The sequence below is a fragment of the Muntiacus reevesi genome, chromosome 6 (genome assembly GCF_963930625.1).
Source record: "Muntiacus reevesi chromosome 6, mMunRee1.1, whole genome shotgun sequence".
NCBI classification, from domain to species: Eukaryota; Metazoa; Chordata; class Mammalia; order Artiodactyla; family Cervidae; genus Muntiacus; species Muntiacus reevesi.
In genome coordinates this window covers 74,653,006-74,670,018 of record NC_089254.1, presented here as the reverse complement: position 1 = coordinate 74,670,018, position 17,013 = coordinate 74,653,006, and the positions used below count along the sequence as shown (strand labels likewise).

Below are 17,013 nucleotides of genomic sequence, written 5' to 3'. Positions count from 1 at the left end.
GGGGATGACAGAGGATGAGATGGTTAGATGGCATCACCGACTCAACGGACATCAGTTTGAATAACCTCTGGGAGTTGGTGATGGACAGGGAGGCCTATGTTGCAGTCCATGGGGTTCCAAAGAGTCAGATACAACTGAGTGACTGAACTGAACTGAACTGAAGACATTCATACTATTTGCAACCATCATTACCATCCATCTCCAAAACTCTTTTCATCTTGCAAAACTGAAATTTGCATCCATTAAATGATTACTTCCCATGACACTCTACTCCCCACCCCTGGCAGTCACATTCTATTTACCACTATTCTGTTACTATGAATATACAATGGAATATTATTCAGGCTTCAAACAGATAAGGAAATCCTGCCACTTGCAATCAGGTAGACAAACTGGAGGGCATTGTGTTAAGTGAAATAAGACAGACACAGAAGGATAAATATTGTATGCTCTCATTTAAATTTTTCACTTGCCTTCTAAGCTGGTTTCCTTAGCTCCAGATTTGCCTTTTCCCTCTAATCCATTATCCATCTATAGCAGCACCAGATTATAGTTGGAAGGACAAATTCTGCCTACTGCTTGTTTTTGCAAGAAAGTTTATTGGACAACATTTATTTATATTCATCCATGGCAGTGTTTTCTGGGTCAGGAAGATTCCCTGAAGAAGGGTTAGGCTACCCACTCCAGTATTCTTGAGTTTCCCTGGTGGCTCAGACAGAAAAGAATCTGCCTGCAATGCGGGAGACCTGGGTTTGATCCCTGGATTGGGAAGATCCCCTGGTGGAGGGCATGGCAACCCACCTCAGTCTTCTTGCCTGGAGAATACCCATGGACAGAGGAGCCTGGCGGGCTGTGGTTCATGCGATCACAAAGAATTGGCGACTAGGCAGAACACAGCACAGCAGCATGGTAGTGTTCGTGCTACAAAGACAGCACTGACTAGTTGGACAAAGATCGTGTGGCTCAGAAGCATAAACTATTTATTAACTGGCTCTATATGCAAAAAGTTGGCTGACCCTAGATCTATAGCAATAAGTGATTTTTCCTAAAGTCCAGATACAATCACATTCAGTTCAGTTCAGTCACTCAGTTGTGTCCAACTCTTTGTGACCCCATGGACTGCAGCATGCCAGGCCTCCCTGTCCATCACCAACTCCTGGAGTTTACCCAAATTCTTGTCCATTGAGTCGGTGATCCCTTCCAATCATCTCATCCTCTGTCGGCCCCTTCTCCTCATGCCTTCCATCTTTCCCAGCATCAGGGTCTTTTCAAATGAGTCAGCTCTTCCCATCAGGTAGCCAAAATACTGAAGTTTCAACTTCAACATCAGTCCTTCCAATGAACAAACAGGACTGATTTCCTTTAGGATGGACTGGTTGGATCTCCTTGCAAGTCCCTTGCAAGGGACTCTCAAGGGTCTTCTCCAACACCATAGTTCAAAAGCATCAATTACTGCCTAGTTTAAAATATTTCAATTATTTCTCACTGCTCTTAAAGTAAAATCCAAAGAATTTACTCTAATGAAACGTAAATCATGGATCTCTCCTGGTCTCCTGCTACATTCCATCCTTTACTGTGCTCCATTTGCACTAAAGTTCTTTATGTTTCTCACAACCTTCCAATATCTTTCTTGCATCCAAGATCTTGTACAAGTGATTCTTTTCTCAGAAGGACTTCCTTCCCTTACATCACCCCTACCTGACATCTTGGCCATTACTTACCCTCCAGGAAGCACAGAACCCTTTGCAGTCACCCCCTTCATCCCTGAGAGAGCCCTGCATTTCTGTTTCTTTGCTTTTTCTGGAACAGCTCTGATTTATTTCTGCCTTTTTTCTAGCTATTCCTCCTAATGCCAATTTTTGAAGGATAGCCTTCTGCTTCTAAACACACACCCTAATCTGTGATCTGTTTCAGGAAGTGATTAGAAAGAGAAATGTATTTCATTTGTTGCGGTTGTGATGAAGTAGAAGATAGGAGACCTGGGGTAAGGCGTCTGGCCAGCTGCTCGGAGAGAGTCTTGTAGGAGCTGCTATCACTGTCTTGGGCTTCACATGTTCCAAGAGCTGGACCATGGCGAGTGAGACATCCAAAGTGAATTTGGTCAGTTTTCCACAATGTATAAAAGTCAGGGAAAATAATTCACATTAACCAAACTCACTAATAAAGTTGTAAAAAAAAAAAAAAAAAAAACACCCAGCATTTCTGCTCATCATTTTTACAGAGTAATAGGGACTATGCATCTAAGGTGTAGCTTGTTTATTCTTTTTCATTGCTGAATAGTATTCCATTGTATAGCTGCCCCATATTCTGTTTGTTTATTCACCACTTGATGGTCTTGTTCCAGTTTGCAGCTGTGATAAATGATGCTGTGCTCACAGGCATGTCTTCATGTGGATATATGTTTTCATTTCTTTGAACAGATTTCTAGAGGTGAAATTGCAGCATTGTATAGTAAGTCATTTTTTTTTTTTTTTTTTTTTTGGCTTCATTGCCTGGTTTGTGGGATCTAAGTTTCCCAACCGAGGGATTAAACACTGTACCTTCACACACTAACTGTGTGGGATCCCAACTACTGAACTGTGAGGGAATTCCTCACAGTAATGTTTGACTTTTTAAGAAACTAGTGAACTCTTCTTCAAAGTGGTCATACCATTTTACATTATGACCAGCAACATATGAGGGTTCTAGTTAGGGTTCCTCACTAACACTTGATATTGTCTTTTTATAATGAGTGTGCAGTGGTATCATATGTATCCATTGCATTTCCCTGGTGACTAATGCCTGTGAGCATGTTTTCATATGCTTTATATTCCTTACATATCTTTTAAATGAAAGGTGTATTAAAATCTTTTGGCCCTTTTTAATTGAATTGTCTTTTTAATGAGTTATGAGTTCTTTATATATTCCAGATGCAAGTCTTTTATGAAATATACAATTTAGAACTATCTTCCCAATCTGTCACTTATCTTGTCTTTTCTATCTGCTGGAGCACAAAAGTGCTTAATTTTGATAAGATCTAATTTATAAGTTTTTTCTTTTATATTATGCTTTGGTGTCCTATCTAAGAATTCTTTGTCCATCCTAAGTTTCTCAAATATTATTACTTAAGAGTTCTCTGACAAATTCTATGTAGTTCTTAGATTTAGATTTTTAATCTATTTTGGATTAATTTCATATATGTAATGTGAGGTGAGTGTCTGAGTTTATCATTGTATATGTGGCTGTTTAATTACTGCAACGCCAATTGCAAAAATGGCAAGAATTACTGAAAGAATACCGTTTCCCTTTTGAAGTGTCTCAGTATCTTTGTTGAGTACTGAGTAACCAAAAATGTAAGGATATATTTCTGGACTCTCATTCCTTCCTACATCACATTCCTTCCTTATATTTTTCTCCTTGCTAAGTTTCTTCCATCTGCACTTTTTTGGGTGTTGGTCTGTTGATAGTAATCTGTTTGCTTTTGAACAACTGAAAATGACTTTATTTTGTTCTAACTCAGTAATAGTTTTGTGAAGTGTAGAATTCTAGGTCAGTAGCTCCCTTCTACCCCTCTTCCTCCTCCTCCTATTCTTCCTCCTCCTCTTCTTCCCCTTCTCCTCCTGCTTCTTCCTCCTCCTCTTCTTCCTGACACTTTAAGAGTAAGACTTCTTAGACTTTTGGCCTTAGTTGCTGCTTGTAAGAAACCTGCTGTCTTGGTAAGCGCTGTTTTTTGTGGGTAATTGGTTTCTCTTCTCTGTTAGATTTTGACACTTTATTGTTATCTTTGAAAATCTGTAATTTCACCCAGATCAGTTGGTTTGTAGATGTTCTGGACACACAATGCATACATTCTAGGCAGGTGCATGTCTTTCTTTAATTCCAGTACATTCTAAGCTATTCAGTTCCTAAAACTTGCCTTGCTGCCATTTCCTTTGTCGTGCTTGTGTGGAATTCCTCTCAGGTGAGAAGTCTCTCAAGGCTGTATGGCAGCTGCACTCACATCTTTGCCCATCTTCCCTGACCTCCTTCTCCTCTGCTTCCCTCACTTCTTCCAGCTTTTGCTGGAGAACAGCCCCTCGGAACTCATGTGCACAAGAATCATCTCTGCTTCTAAGACCTACAGGTTGTAATGTGCCCACAGTCACACGCGGGTGAAGGGGTCAAGCTCTCTTTCAACCATTCCAGGACGGTACCTCCTGAGGAGGGGCTGTCAATGAGGCAGGTGGTATGGGACTCTGGGACCAGGCCACAGGTGTGCAGCTTGGATGAGCTGTCTCCTGGTGGCATGAGTTACCCACTCTCAGCTCATGGTCTTCCACACTCAGTACTGGGTCATAGTGGTCTAAGGGCCTCAGCTCATCCCCTTCCGGCCTCATTCTACTCCTGTGGCAGAACGTTCCAGCTCTGGAGTCTGGTTGACCTGCAGCTACTCTGTCAGCCTGGGGGGTGGGATACAGCGTGGGAGCCTGGTCTCCCGCCATCTTCTTTTCAAGCCCAGCTTCTGGCAACTTCCTCTGCCCTCCTTCCTCTCAGGCCTTCTCTTTTTGCTTCTTAATAGCCTTTTCTTCTCTTAAAAACCTTCCTCTTGCATATCAAAAACTTTGGCTCTTAAAAGTTTTGTTTCAGATGGATCTGGGATCAAGAGCTTATTTTGGAAGTTAAAACACTGAACACTGACTATTTCTTTCTCTCTGTGTTTAAACTGCCCTCCTTCTCCTTCTGGTTCTGTGGGAGCTGAACTAGGAGGAGAAAAAAAGCAAAGAACAGACATTTGTATTTCAAGATGCTTTCCTGCATAGAATCTAAAGTTCATTGGCACAGAGACTGGTATATAGTGCATGTGCAATACATGTTCTCTGTATACTTATTTATTCATTTTAATGTATTTATTACCATTTTAGTATTCTTGCCTGGAAAATCCTATGGACAGAGGAGCATGGCAGGTTAGAGTCCATAAGACTGCAAAGAGTCAAACACAACTGAAGTGACTCAGCACTAGCACTATTACCATTTTAATTATTTAAGTGCATAGTTGCATAACATCAAGAATATTCATACTGTCATGCAGCCAATCTCTAGGACTTTTTCATCTTGCAAAATTGAAACTGTGCCTATTAACTGGTAACTCCCCATTTCCTCTCCCCTCAGTCCCGGGAATCACATTCTTACTTTCTGTGATTTTATCTACCTTGGATATTTCATATAAATGGAATCATGTAACATTTGTCTTCTTGTGACTGACTTATTTCACTGAGCATAAAGTCCTCAAGGGGTTCCCCAGTGGCACAGTGGTAAAGAATCCACCTGCAATGCAGGAGACACAGATCCAGTTTGATCTCTGGGTCAGGAAGATCCCCTGGAGGAGGGCATGGCAACCCACTCCAGTATCCTTGCCTAGAAAATCCATGGACAGAGAAACCTATTGGGCTACAGTCCATGGGGTCACAGAGAGTCAGACACGAGTGAAGTGACAGCACGCACGCACACAAAGTCCTCAAGGTTTACCCATGTTGGGGCATATGTCAGGATTTCCTTCCTTTTTAAGGCTGAATAATATTTCATTGTATGTACATATCATATTTTTCATTATTCATTCATATGTTGATGGACTCTTGGGTTTCTTTGGCAAGTATCTCCTTGAATCCTTGCTTTCACTTCCTTGGGGTATATACCCTTGTTAATGGAAAGAGAGTCTGCAGACTCTTCCTTCTGTGGGCCTCGGTTCTTGGTTAGGACACCGAGAAGAATCTAAGGTCTTACCCATTGCAAGGCAATTTATTACAACAAGGAAAGAAAGAACAGGACACAAAGAGTTGGACACGACTGAGCCCTGAGCCCACACAAAGAACCAAGATCAGTTCAGTCGCTCAGTCCGTGTCCAACTCTTTGCAACCCCATGAACTGCAGCACACCAGGGCTCCCTGTCCATCACCAGCTCCAGGGGTCCACCCAAACCCATGTCCATTGAGTCGGTGATGCCATCCAACCATCTCATCCTCTGTTGTCCCCTTCTCCTTCTGCCGTCAAGCTTTCCCAGCATTAGGGTCTTTTCAAATGAGTCAGCTCTTTGCATCAGGTGGCCAAAGTACTGAAGTTTCAGCTTCAGCATCAGTCCTTCCAATGAACACCCAGGAATGATCTCCTTTAGGATGGACTGGTTGGATCTCCTTGCAGGCCCAGGGACTCTCAAGAGTCTTCTCCAACACTGCAGTTCAAAAGCATCAATTCTTCTGCGCTCAGCTTTCTTTATAGTCCAACTGTCACATCCATACATGACTACTGGAAAAAACCATAGCCTTGACTAAATGGACCTATGTTGACAAAGTAATGTCTCTGCTTTTTAATATGCTGTCTAGGTTGGTCATAACTTTCCTTCCAAGGAATAAGCATCTTTTCATTTCATGGCTGCAGTCACCATCTGCAGTGATTTTGGACCCCAGAAAAATATATTCTTTGCAGCCAAAGAACCAAGAGAACACCTCAAAAGAAAGGTGGGCCATGCCAAGGGAGACAAATGGCCTCGGGGGGCTGGGGTACAGAGTTTTTAAGGCAGGGTCATTTGCATAATCCAGGAGGGTCATTGATTCACAGCTTTGCTTGACAGCTGCAGGTTATACAACAAGATACTCTACATGCATATCCTTCCCATAATTCAGTCTGTTATAATTAGATGTATGTATTCACAGAAGCTCCATTGCTGAAGCTGAAGCTCCAATAATTTGGCCACCTGATGCGAAGAGCTGACTCATTAGAAAAGACCCTGATGCTTAGAAAGGAGAAGGAGATGCAGAAGGAGAAGGGGACGATAGAAGATGAGATGGTTGGATAGCATCACTGACTCGATGGGCATGAGTTTGAGCAAGCTCCAAGAAATGATGAAGAACAGGAGAACTTGGCTTGCTGCAGTCCATGGGGTTGCAAAGAGTTGGACATGACTGAGTGCCTGAACAAGAGAATTTCATAGAATATTTATAGACAGTTAATGAGTCAAAGGTCACTTTAGTACAGGAGAGTGTGACATGTACACATGCGCTAGAATAGGGAAGTCCCACCAGTGGGTGGTTGGGGGGGCAATGTTTAGGGCCCCTTAACTATATTTGGAGTACTGATAGGTATATTAGGAGTTGGGCTGGCAAATTGCTTGGTGGGATTAGGTGGCTATTGGACAGTTAGCCGAAGGAGCGCCTTCTTGCTCTCAGCTAACTTCTTGCCTATCACTCTGAAGTAGAATTACTGGATCATATGCTAATTCTATTTTTAACTATCTGAGGAATTACTGTACTGTTTTCACAGCAGCTGCCCCATTTTTACATTCTCACAAGTGGCATACAAGGGTTCTTGTTTCTCCACATCCTTGCCAACACATCAATGCTTGTTATTTTCCTTTTAGTTTTGCTTTGTTTTAAAATAGTAGCCATCCTCATGGCTATGAGGTGATACCTCATTGTGGTTTTTAAAAAAATAATCTCTAGATCCATGCATGTTGTTGCAAGTGGCATTTTATTATTTCTTATGGATGAGTAATAGTCCATTGTATGTATGTACCATATTCTTCTTTATCCATTCATCCATCCTGGACACTTAGGTTGCTTCCATACTTTGGCTGTTGTCAATAGTGCTCTTGTGAGAACTGGGGTGCATGCATCTTTTAAAATTTGAGTTTTCATCTTGTCTGAAGAGTGGGATTGTCCCATCATATGGTAACTATAGTTTTAGACTTTTAAGGAACTTCATACTATACTCCATAGTGGCTGTACTCATTTATGTTCCTACCAACAGTGTAGGACTGTTCCCTTTTCTCCAAACTCTTCTTATTGTGCTTTCAATTTTCATTTTTCTCATGATTAGTGATGTTGTGAGTTTCTTCATGTGGTTATTGGTCATTTGGCACTTGTATTTTTGCAAGGCCTTCTGTGTTCATTTCAGAATAAGTGCCCAAACTTACTGGTGTGCAGTCAACTTTAATAAAGATTTCATCAATCTCTTGGGTTCTCTACTGGTCTCTAAAATTCTGACTTCTTTTAACCCTTTGGTTTTCCTTATTCTGCTCAAGACTTATCCTCTACGTTACTCTGATTCTCAGACCCTCCATGCTAAGATCATCAGAGACCAAAGGCTTTAGACCGAGCTTTTACTTCTCTTAGCCTGTGTTTGGTGTGGGAATAGGTAAGGCTGAGTAGGTAAGGCTGTTTCCTGAAGGAGTAGGGTGAGGAGTGGGTGTGGGATCTTGGGAAGACTTGAAGCATCAAGTCAAGGGAGCATGTGGATAGAAAATATTGGATCCCAAGCAAATTGCCTATCATTTGGAATTGGTAAGGCAGTTTGAAGTCTTGGGAGACAGAAGTCCAAGGTGCATGTTTACCGACATGGAGATGTTAAGGGTGCTGAGCAGGGTCACCTCTGCTTGATTTGTCATTTTCACGGGAGGTTCTTTGTGCTCATCCTGACTCCATCAGGCCCTTGTTTACATGCAGCTTGGCCCCATCTTCTATCTGTTCCATCCAAGGTTTCCATGAGATTTTCATTGGTGAGGATGGGAGTCCTAGTAGAAAGGCAGGTGTGGAACAAATGGGATCCATGGCCCTATGGTCTGTAGCCTGCCAGGCTCCTCTTTTCAGGGAATTCTGCAGGAAATGATACTTAAGTGGATTGCTGTGTCCTCCTCCAGGGAATCTTTCTGATCCAGGGATCGAACCTGCATCTCTTATGTCTCCTACATTGGCAGGCAGGTTCTTTACCACCAGCACCACCTGGGAAGCCCCTTTGACAAGTATCCCCAAACCAAAATATAAAAAGCTGTCATTCATGTGGCAAATATAAACTACTGTAGCCATCTGTGGTCTTTACAATCAGAAATCAAGTACTTCGGAGTGAAACACATTATTTTGCAATCTGGATGTTATATAGATATAAGCAGGCTACTTTATTTCTTATTCTCTTGGTGTTTATTTTGGTAATTGTCCTCTTCCCCTTAGGAATACAATTAAAATATTTTATTTGCTTTTTATTTATTTATGTATTTATGGCTACACTGGGTCTTTGTTGCTGCACACTGGCTTTCTCTAGCTGCGGTGAGCGGGGGCTACTGCAGTGCAAGGGTTTCTCATTGCAGTGGCTTCTCTTCTTGCTTTAGAGCATGCAGACTCAGTAATTGCAGTTCGCAGGCTCAGGTGCCCCGCAGCATCTGGGATCTTCCAGCACCAGGGATCGAACATGTGTCCCCTCCATTACTAGGTGGATTCTTAACCACTTGACCACCAAGGAAGCCCTACAATTTTTATACAAGGCAAGATTGTTAGAGCTGTTAAGATTATTGTTGTGTGGAAATCTGCAGTTTTGAGTTCTGACTTTCATGTCAAAACCCCTGTCCAATGAATCAACAGGGTTTCTTTTCTAGGACCTTTTGAAGAGGCTTTTTAGTATTAGTACATTATATCTAGAATATGACATCCACCTGTTATATAGATTAATTTTAGTGCATTAATTTATTCTTGCAAGAATTTGTTTTTGTTTCTGATCTGTGTTGAATAGCTCCTGCTTACATGAGCTTACAGTATGAGTTAGAATGAGTCTAGTTATTCATCATTTGAAGGCACTGCTCTGCATTTAGACAATCTTCTTGTGTGTGTGCTAAGTTGCTTCATTGATGTTGAGCTCTTTATGACCGCATGGACTGTAGCCCACCAGGCTCCTCTGTCCACGGGATTCTCCAGGTAAAATACTGGAATGGGTTGCCATGCCCTCCTCCAGGGAATCTTCTCAATCCAGGGATCAAACCCGCATTGATAGGCAGGTTCTTTACCACTAGCTCCATCTGGGAAAACTACCTTCTTAGATATCTTTATAATCAGCAAAGAAAAGAATACCACTTCATAGGATGCCAAGATCAGGAGAAAAATTTGGTATTTTCTCCTCCATCTGACCCTTACTTATTAAATCATCAAAAATGTAATATAAATATCCAATTGCTGTTAAAAAGTGCCATGAAATAGGAACTGTTAACAATGTTAATCTCCAAAGAACCTGCTTTGAAAAGAACTGTGGCAGTGTGAACTGCCCCTGCAGACGGCCTCATGTGAACACAGTTCCACTACGCATCAATGGTGAGACTTGGGCAAGGTGCATACCTTTTCTAAGACTGAATTTTCTCTTCCACTAAGATGAAGATGATAATAATACCTAATTTAGAAGAGTCATTGTTAAAAGTAAGAAGGACAATAATTACTGCATGGAATCTAAATTACAAAACTAATATAAAGAATTAAAAGACTGACTACAGCTTTTTTTCCGGTTGCGGCGCCGCGCGGTGAGGGTCTCTTTTCTACGTCTGCTGCCATGCCGTCCAAGGGCCCTCTGCAGTTGGTCCAAGTCTTCGGACGCAAGAAGACGGCCACCGCCGCGGCGCACTGCAAACGAGGTAACGGCCTCATCAAGGTGAACGGACGACCCCTGGAGATGATCGAACCGCGCACGCTGCAATACAAGTTACTGGAACCTGTTCTGTTCCTGGGCAAAGAGCGATTTGCTGGTGTGAACATCCGCGTTCGAGTGAAGGGTGGTGGTCACGTAGCCCAGATTTACGCCATCCGCCAGTCCATCTCCAAAGCCTTGGTGGCCTATTACCAGAAATATGTGGGTGAGGCTTCCAAGAGGACATCCTCATCCAGTACGACCGGACCCTGCTGGAAGCCCATCCCCGTCGCTGTGAATCCAAAAAGTTTGGAGGTCCTGGTGCCCATCCCCGCTACCAGAAATCCTACCGATAAGCCCATCATGAAGATCAGGGTTTCCCTGTATAGCACCTTTATAATAAATGTTGTGGGATTTAAGGTTTCAGGAACTAAAAAAAAAAAAAAAGACTGACTATACAAAATCGTTTATTTGAACATCATTCATATTTTAAAACTTTGAGTCATTTAAATGTCCATCAATAGGAGAGTCATTGAGCATATTTACAAAAAGCTTTTGGGTGAGATGTTTTGCCACTATTAATTGAACACTCATGAAGATTATACAGCAAAACTGAAAATGAACAGAAGTCCCTAAACAACATAAATTGAAACGAGTATTTATAGCATGATTAAAATATGTAAAATATAAGTATGAAAGAAATAAGGAAGAGAGTTCACATAATGATAAAAAGAGGGGTGAGTTATACATATTTTTTACTTTTAAGTTTTCTATTACATTATTATATTGCTGTTTATAATTAAAACACAGTAGCCTTATTAATTATTTTTATTTTTCCTATTTATGAGAAAATGCTTTAAAAATTGCAGAAAATTCTGAATAATAGAATTAAAACTACCCTTAATTCTGCCATTAGTGTTTTAATTTCATTACTTGGTACTTTTTCAAAATTAGCTTTGCTTTAGTTTCAGTTTATCCCTTAGCTTGTTCCTTGGGCTGTTGTTTTTGCATCTCTTCTTTATCTTTGATCTTTCAAAGAATATAAGCCTATTTGCTCTTTCTCAGGAGCTGTAAATTCCTGTCTTATTGAGAATACCAAGAAACCCTTTTTTGAAATGTCTTGTGTTTCCTGTCAAAAATAGTTTTCAGAGGTGAACTGTGCCTTTAAAACTTGCAGATAAAAATACTCTTTTCCCTTGCAGTTCCCTGTGCATTTTCTCCATTCTGTGCCACTGTGTGTTTGTTTTTTCTTTAATTATCCTTTAATAATGTGAGACTCAGCCAGATCCTTGGTCCCACACAGTTGCTCTTGAGTCCATGCAGACTCCTCCCCAATGGAAAGCTATAGGACAGGTCAATGCTGTCATTTCCTTTCTTATAGACATTTACTTGTTCTTTTCTTCTAGAATCAAGGGGAATATTCATTCATTTATTCTCTGCTTAGTTTTCTTAGACCTACGGAAACCTTTTCATTTTATCTAAAGGAGGCTTCTGCAATAGGTACATGCATGAAGATCTCTCAGTCCAGGGTACAGGGTCTTTGAGATCTTGTTGTCTACCTACCTGTGGATAAAATTTGTTCTCTTCTATTTTCACTTGAGCTTAGCACAGAGAAAGGAAAAGTCCACTTCACAGGATAGGTTTTTGTATATGGCTGTCATTCAAATGAGCAGCGGATCAGTCTTAGGACTGTGTCACTCTTCCAACTTAGTACCAGAGTCATTTAAGACAATGGTTCTTCCAAATGGACAGGAAACTCTGTCCGGGAAACAATCCCTCTTCTGAGTGAATTGGAACTTCTGCACACACACAGAAAGAGAACGCTAGTAGGAGTCAGGCACAGAATGGACATGGTCAAAACAGAAGCATTTCTGTCATAAATCACTATCTTCACAATGATACTGTACAGATTTCCTTTTTCCTTTTCCCCAGTTGTAGGCCATGGATGTCCCAGCTAGGAGCAGGTCATGGGGGAAATTTTAAACTTCTTCCTACCAACTATGAGAATGGGACTTTATATTTCAAAAGGTAAAGCCTGTAGAAACAAGTTCTCTATCCAGTTCTACTAAATATGCTTGCTAGTAGTTTTAGCAATACCTGCAAGACTTTTAATTAAAATTAAGACGCTTGCTCCTTGGAAGAAAAGCTATGACCAACATAGACAGCATATTAAAAACTATAGACATTACTTTGCCGACAAAGGTCCATCTAATCAATCAAAGCTATGGTTTTTCCAGTAGGCATGTATGGATGTGAGAGTTGGGCTATAAACATAGCTGAGTGCCAAAGAACTGATTCTTTTGAACTGTGGTATTGGAGAAGACTGTTGAGAGTCCCTTGGACTGCAAGGAGATCCAACCAGTCCACCCTAAAGGAAATCAGTCCTGGGTGTTCATTGGAAGGACTGATGTTGAAGCTGAAACTCCAATACTTTGGTCACCAGATGCGAAGAACTGACTCATTGGAAAAGACCCTGATGCTGGGAAAGATTGAAGGCAGCAGGAGAAGGGGATGACAGAGGATGAGGTGGTTGATGGCATCACTGACTCAATGGACATGAGTTTAAGCAAACTCTGGGAGATGGTGAAGGACAGGGAGGTCTGGCATGATGCAGTCCATGGGGTTGCAAAGAGTTAGACATGTCTGAGCAACTGAACTGAACTGAACTGCAAGACTTTTCCAAAATATTAACTGTGATCCTTGGTTTTCAGAGCTGCTTTATTTTTTTTTTTTCTCTTGTCATTGTAATAGAACTGTGGGAGAAGACACTCAAAGATGTCTTTTGAAACTGGATGTTCCTGCTTTCAACTTAAATACTTTATTAAATATACTTTTTCAAAATGACAGTGACATTGTTTGATCCTTTCTAATTTATCACTAGAATTTCTAAAATGGTACACACACACACACATATATACTTCAGAAAAGAAATTAGCCTGGTAGAATCTTTCAGGAATTTTCACAACCTATAAGGCTAATAGAGATGGACTTGAGAATAAAGGTTGGTCGCTTATCCACTCATCACCTTGTTGAAACACAACATTCTTGCTTGAAAAATTGATGGAGGTTAAGAAGACAAAGCATTTCATCTCTCCTGCTGGTTTCCTCACTCTGTGACTCCTGACTCAGAGCCAACCAGAAAGCTAGGCAATCATCACGTCACTCTGTGGGGGTGCTTCTCCGCCACATTTTTCTACATCACTTCCTGAAACTCAACAGAAATACAGGGAAGAGAGCAGTTGTACCTTGCAGTTGTACACAGAAGTTGTATGCTGAACTCAGAGATAAAGAGTTCATTGAGTAGCACCAACTTCTGCATATGCAAGTATTTCCATCATGAGACAATCAGCTGCAGGCCTGGGAGGTTCACCTGTTTAGCACCAGTCCCAACCAAAAACAATGCCTCCAAGGAATGTTCTGGAAGCTCTGCCCAGGAAACAGACCTTCTGGGGCAAGTGTGAAAAGCAATTATACTCCTCCTCCATGGAATTTCTAGGAAAAATCTTAAGGGCAGCATACAGACTGAAGTTAAGATCACGAATTAAAGAGAGAAAGATTTGTTTATATCCATATAAAGAGGCAAGGCAGGGAGGTAGAAACTAGGCCCAGAGCATCAGGCTAAGGGCTGTAGGAGGGAGTGAGCGTGTCTGAGAGGGGCCTGACCAGCCATCTGGAAAGAAGAGAGAGGGGATTAGAAAAAGCCTCCACCCTGGGGGTGGGGAGGAAGCTGAGTGGAGCAGCTCAGCTGAGGACAGACAGCACATTCTGGGGAATGTAAATTCTTACACTCCTTTGGCCAGCAGAGAACCTCAGGCTGATTAAAATGATCCCAGAGTAAATTCTCCTCTGCGTGTTCAGAGGACCAGCCAGGAGAGTCAGGAGATTCTGTTTGCAGGGCAACGGAGCCCCACATATTTGCTTACAGCTTGTTTATAAGATTTGGGGCAAAAATATTTTGGAAGCTTCTCCATGTACATTGGGAGTTGAGTTATCTGGAATCCACACAGAGTGATTCATTCAGGACAGCAGTATGATTTCAGTGATTTATGACTCTCTTTTCTCCCCCACACTCCCCTCCTCCCCGCGCCCAGCTCCATCACCTCCCCTTCTATTTTAGTGGAAAACAACTTTTGGGATAACAAAACAGTGCATGCAGGCTAAGTCACTTCAGTCGTGTCCCACTCTTGCAACCCTATGAACTGTAGCCTGCCAGGCTCTTCTGTCCATGGGATTCTCTAGGCAAGAATACTGGAGTGGGTTGCCATGCTCTCCTCCATGGAATCTTCCTAACCCAGCGATCAAACCCACGCCTTTTATATTTCCTGTGTTGGCAGGCAAGTTCTTTACCACTAGCGCCATCTGGGAAGCCCAAAGCATGAGAGAGAGCTAAACTGCATAAATAAACTTGCTAGAAGCACCTACAAGTTGTTTCTTATTTACTTTATAGGAGAAAAGGATTAGCTTCTATCACAGTTTTATAGTATGATATTATGCTCTATAAACTTAAAAAATAGCCCAGTAGTTTCATTATAAGTACCTTAGTAGTATAAACAGCACAAATACAGAGGGAGCACACGAAACAAAACATGAATGCATTTTCTGTATATGTTTTAGTAATAGAGAATGAGTCATGTTTAACACATAGTACACACACGTGTTAAAGCCCAGTAATTAGAAATTTTAAGTCAGAAATATTGCAGTGCAAGAGTAGAGATGCAGACATAGAGAACAGACTTTGGACACAGCAGATGAAGGAGAGGGTGGGAGGAGTTGAGAGAATACTTAGAAACATACATTACCATATGTAAAATAGACAGCTACTGGGCCCTGGCTGCATAACACAGAGGGCTCAAAGCGGTGGGACTCTGTGACAGCCTAGAGGGGTGGGATGCAGTGGGGAGTGTGGGGGGCGGTTCAAGAGGGAGGAACACATGTATACTTATGTCTGACTCATGTCGACTCATGTTGTACGGCAGAAGCCAATGCAATATTATAAAGCAATTATTCTCCAATTAAAAATAAATTTGCAAAATTGTATTGATCTGAGGGCTTCCCTGGTGGCTCAGATGGTAGAGAATCTGCCTGCAATGCAGGAGAACCGCGTTTGATCCTTGGGTCAGGAAGATCCCCTGGAGAAGGGAATGGCAACCCACTCCAGTATTCTTGTCTGGAGAATCCCACGGACAGAGGAGCCTGACGGGCTACAGTCCATGGGGTTGCAAAGAGTTGGACACAATTGGGAGACTAACACTTTTCACTTTCAGGTGGTACTAGTAGTAACAAACCCAGTGCAGGAAACACAGGAGATATGGGTTTGATGCCTGGGTGGAGACGATCCCCTGGAGAAGGGCATGGCAACCCACTCCAGTATCCTTGTCTGGAGAATCCCATGGACAGAAGAGCCTGGCAGGCTGCAGTTCATAGGGCCGCAAAAAGTTGGACATGACTGAAGCAACTTAGCACACACAGTGTTTTACAACGTTGTGCTTTTTTCTACTGGGTAGCAAAGTGACTCGGTTATACATATATATATTCTTTCAAGAATTTTTTTTTTATTGGACTATAGCTGATTTACAATGTTATGTTAGTTTCAGGTGGACAGCAAATTGAATCAGTTATACATATATTCACTCTTTTTTTTAAGATTCCTTTCCTGTAAGGCCATTGCAGAGTACTGGGTAGAGTTCCCTGTGCTCTATAGCAGGTTCTTATTAGTTATATATTTTATATAAAATAGTGTGTATTTGTCAGTCCCAATCTCCCAGTTTACCCCTCCTCTCCTCTCCCCTGGTAGCCATGAGTTTTCTACATCTGTGATTACTTCTGTTTTGTAAATAAGTTTGTTTGTACCTTTTCTTTACATTTCACATATAAGCGATATCATGTGATATTTGTCTTTCCATGTCTTTATTCATTCAGTTGACAATTCCTACCCCATCCATGTAGTTGCAAATGATATTATTTTGTTCTTTTTAATGGCTGAATAATATTCCATTGAAATAATTATATCTTACCAGTGTCTTTAACCAAACAACCCACAACACAATGAACTAATAGCAGAGGTTAAATAAAGAGTTATTTATACTTAAAAAAGCAAAAAAGAGCACCAATTAAAAATTACAACTGACTCAAGATAGCAAATCTAACAACAAAGTGGAAATTTCTCCCCAAATTGGGCATTTTTATAACCTATATGTACATGCACAGTAGGACCTTTGCATAGCCACAGTGCCTTGTGTTATGGTCATGTATTTAGAATAATACTGATTTAGAATCTTCAAGAAACCCAGGGAACTTGCTAAATTTAGTCTATGAACACGAAATTTTAATTATCTTTAATATCTCCATTAGTAAGCTATAAATAAATTGTTAAGGATGTATGAAATTATGAGTTATCTACCCATAAGAACTTTACAAATGGACTTTCAGATCTGTTAGCAGGAACTTTATGGACTACACTTCAAGAATGATCCTGCAATCCCTTTCCTGGGCATATATCCAGTGAGAAATATCAATAATCTCAGATATACAGATGACACCACCTTAAAGGCAGAAAGGAAAGAGGAACTAGAGAGCCTCCTGTTGAAGGTGAAAGAGGAGGTACAAAAACTGGCTTAAAACTCA

The 17,013-nt window shown here is 41.3% G+C and overlaps 1 pseudogene; it reads left to right on the top strand.

Moving 5' to 3' along the window:
- Positions 1 to 10,106: 10,106 nt before the first annotated feature.
- LOC136170822 (small ribosomal subunit protein uS9-like) lies at positions 10,107 to 10,861 on the top strand (annotated as a pseudogene).
- The last annotated feature ends 6,152 nt before the right edge of the window (positions 10,862 to 17,013 follow it).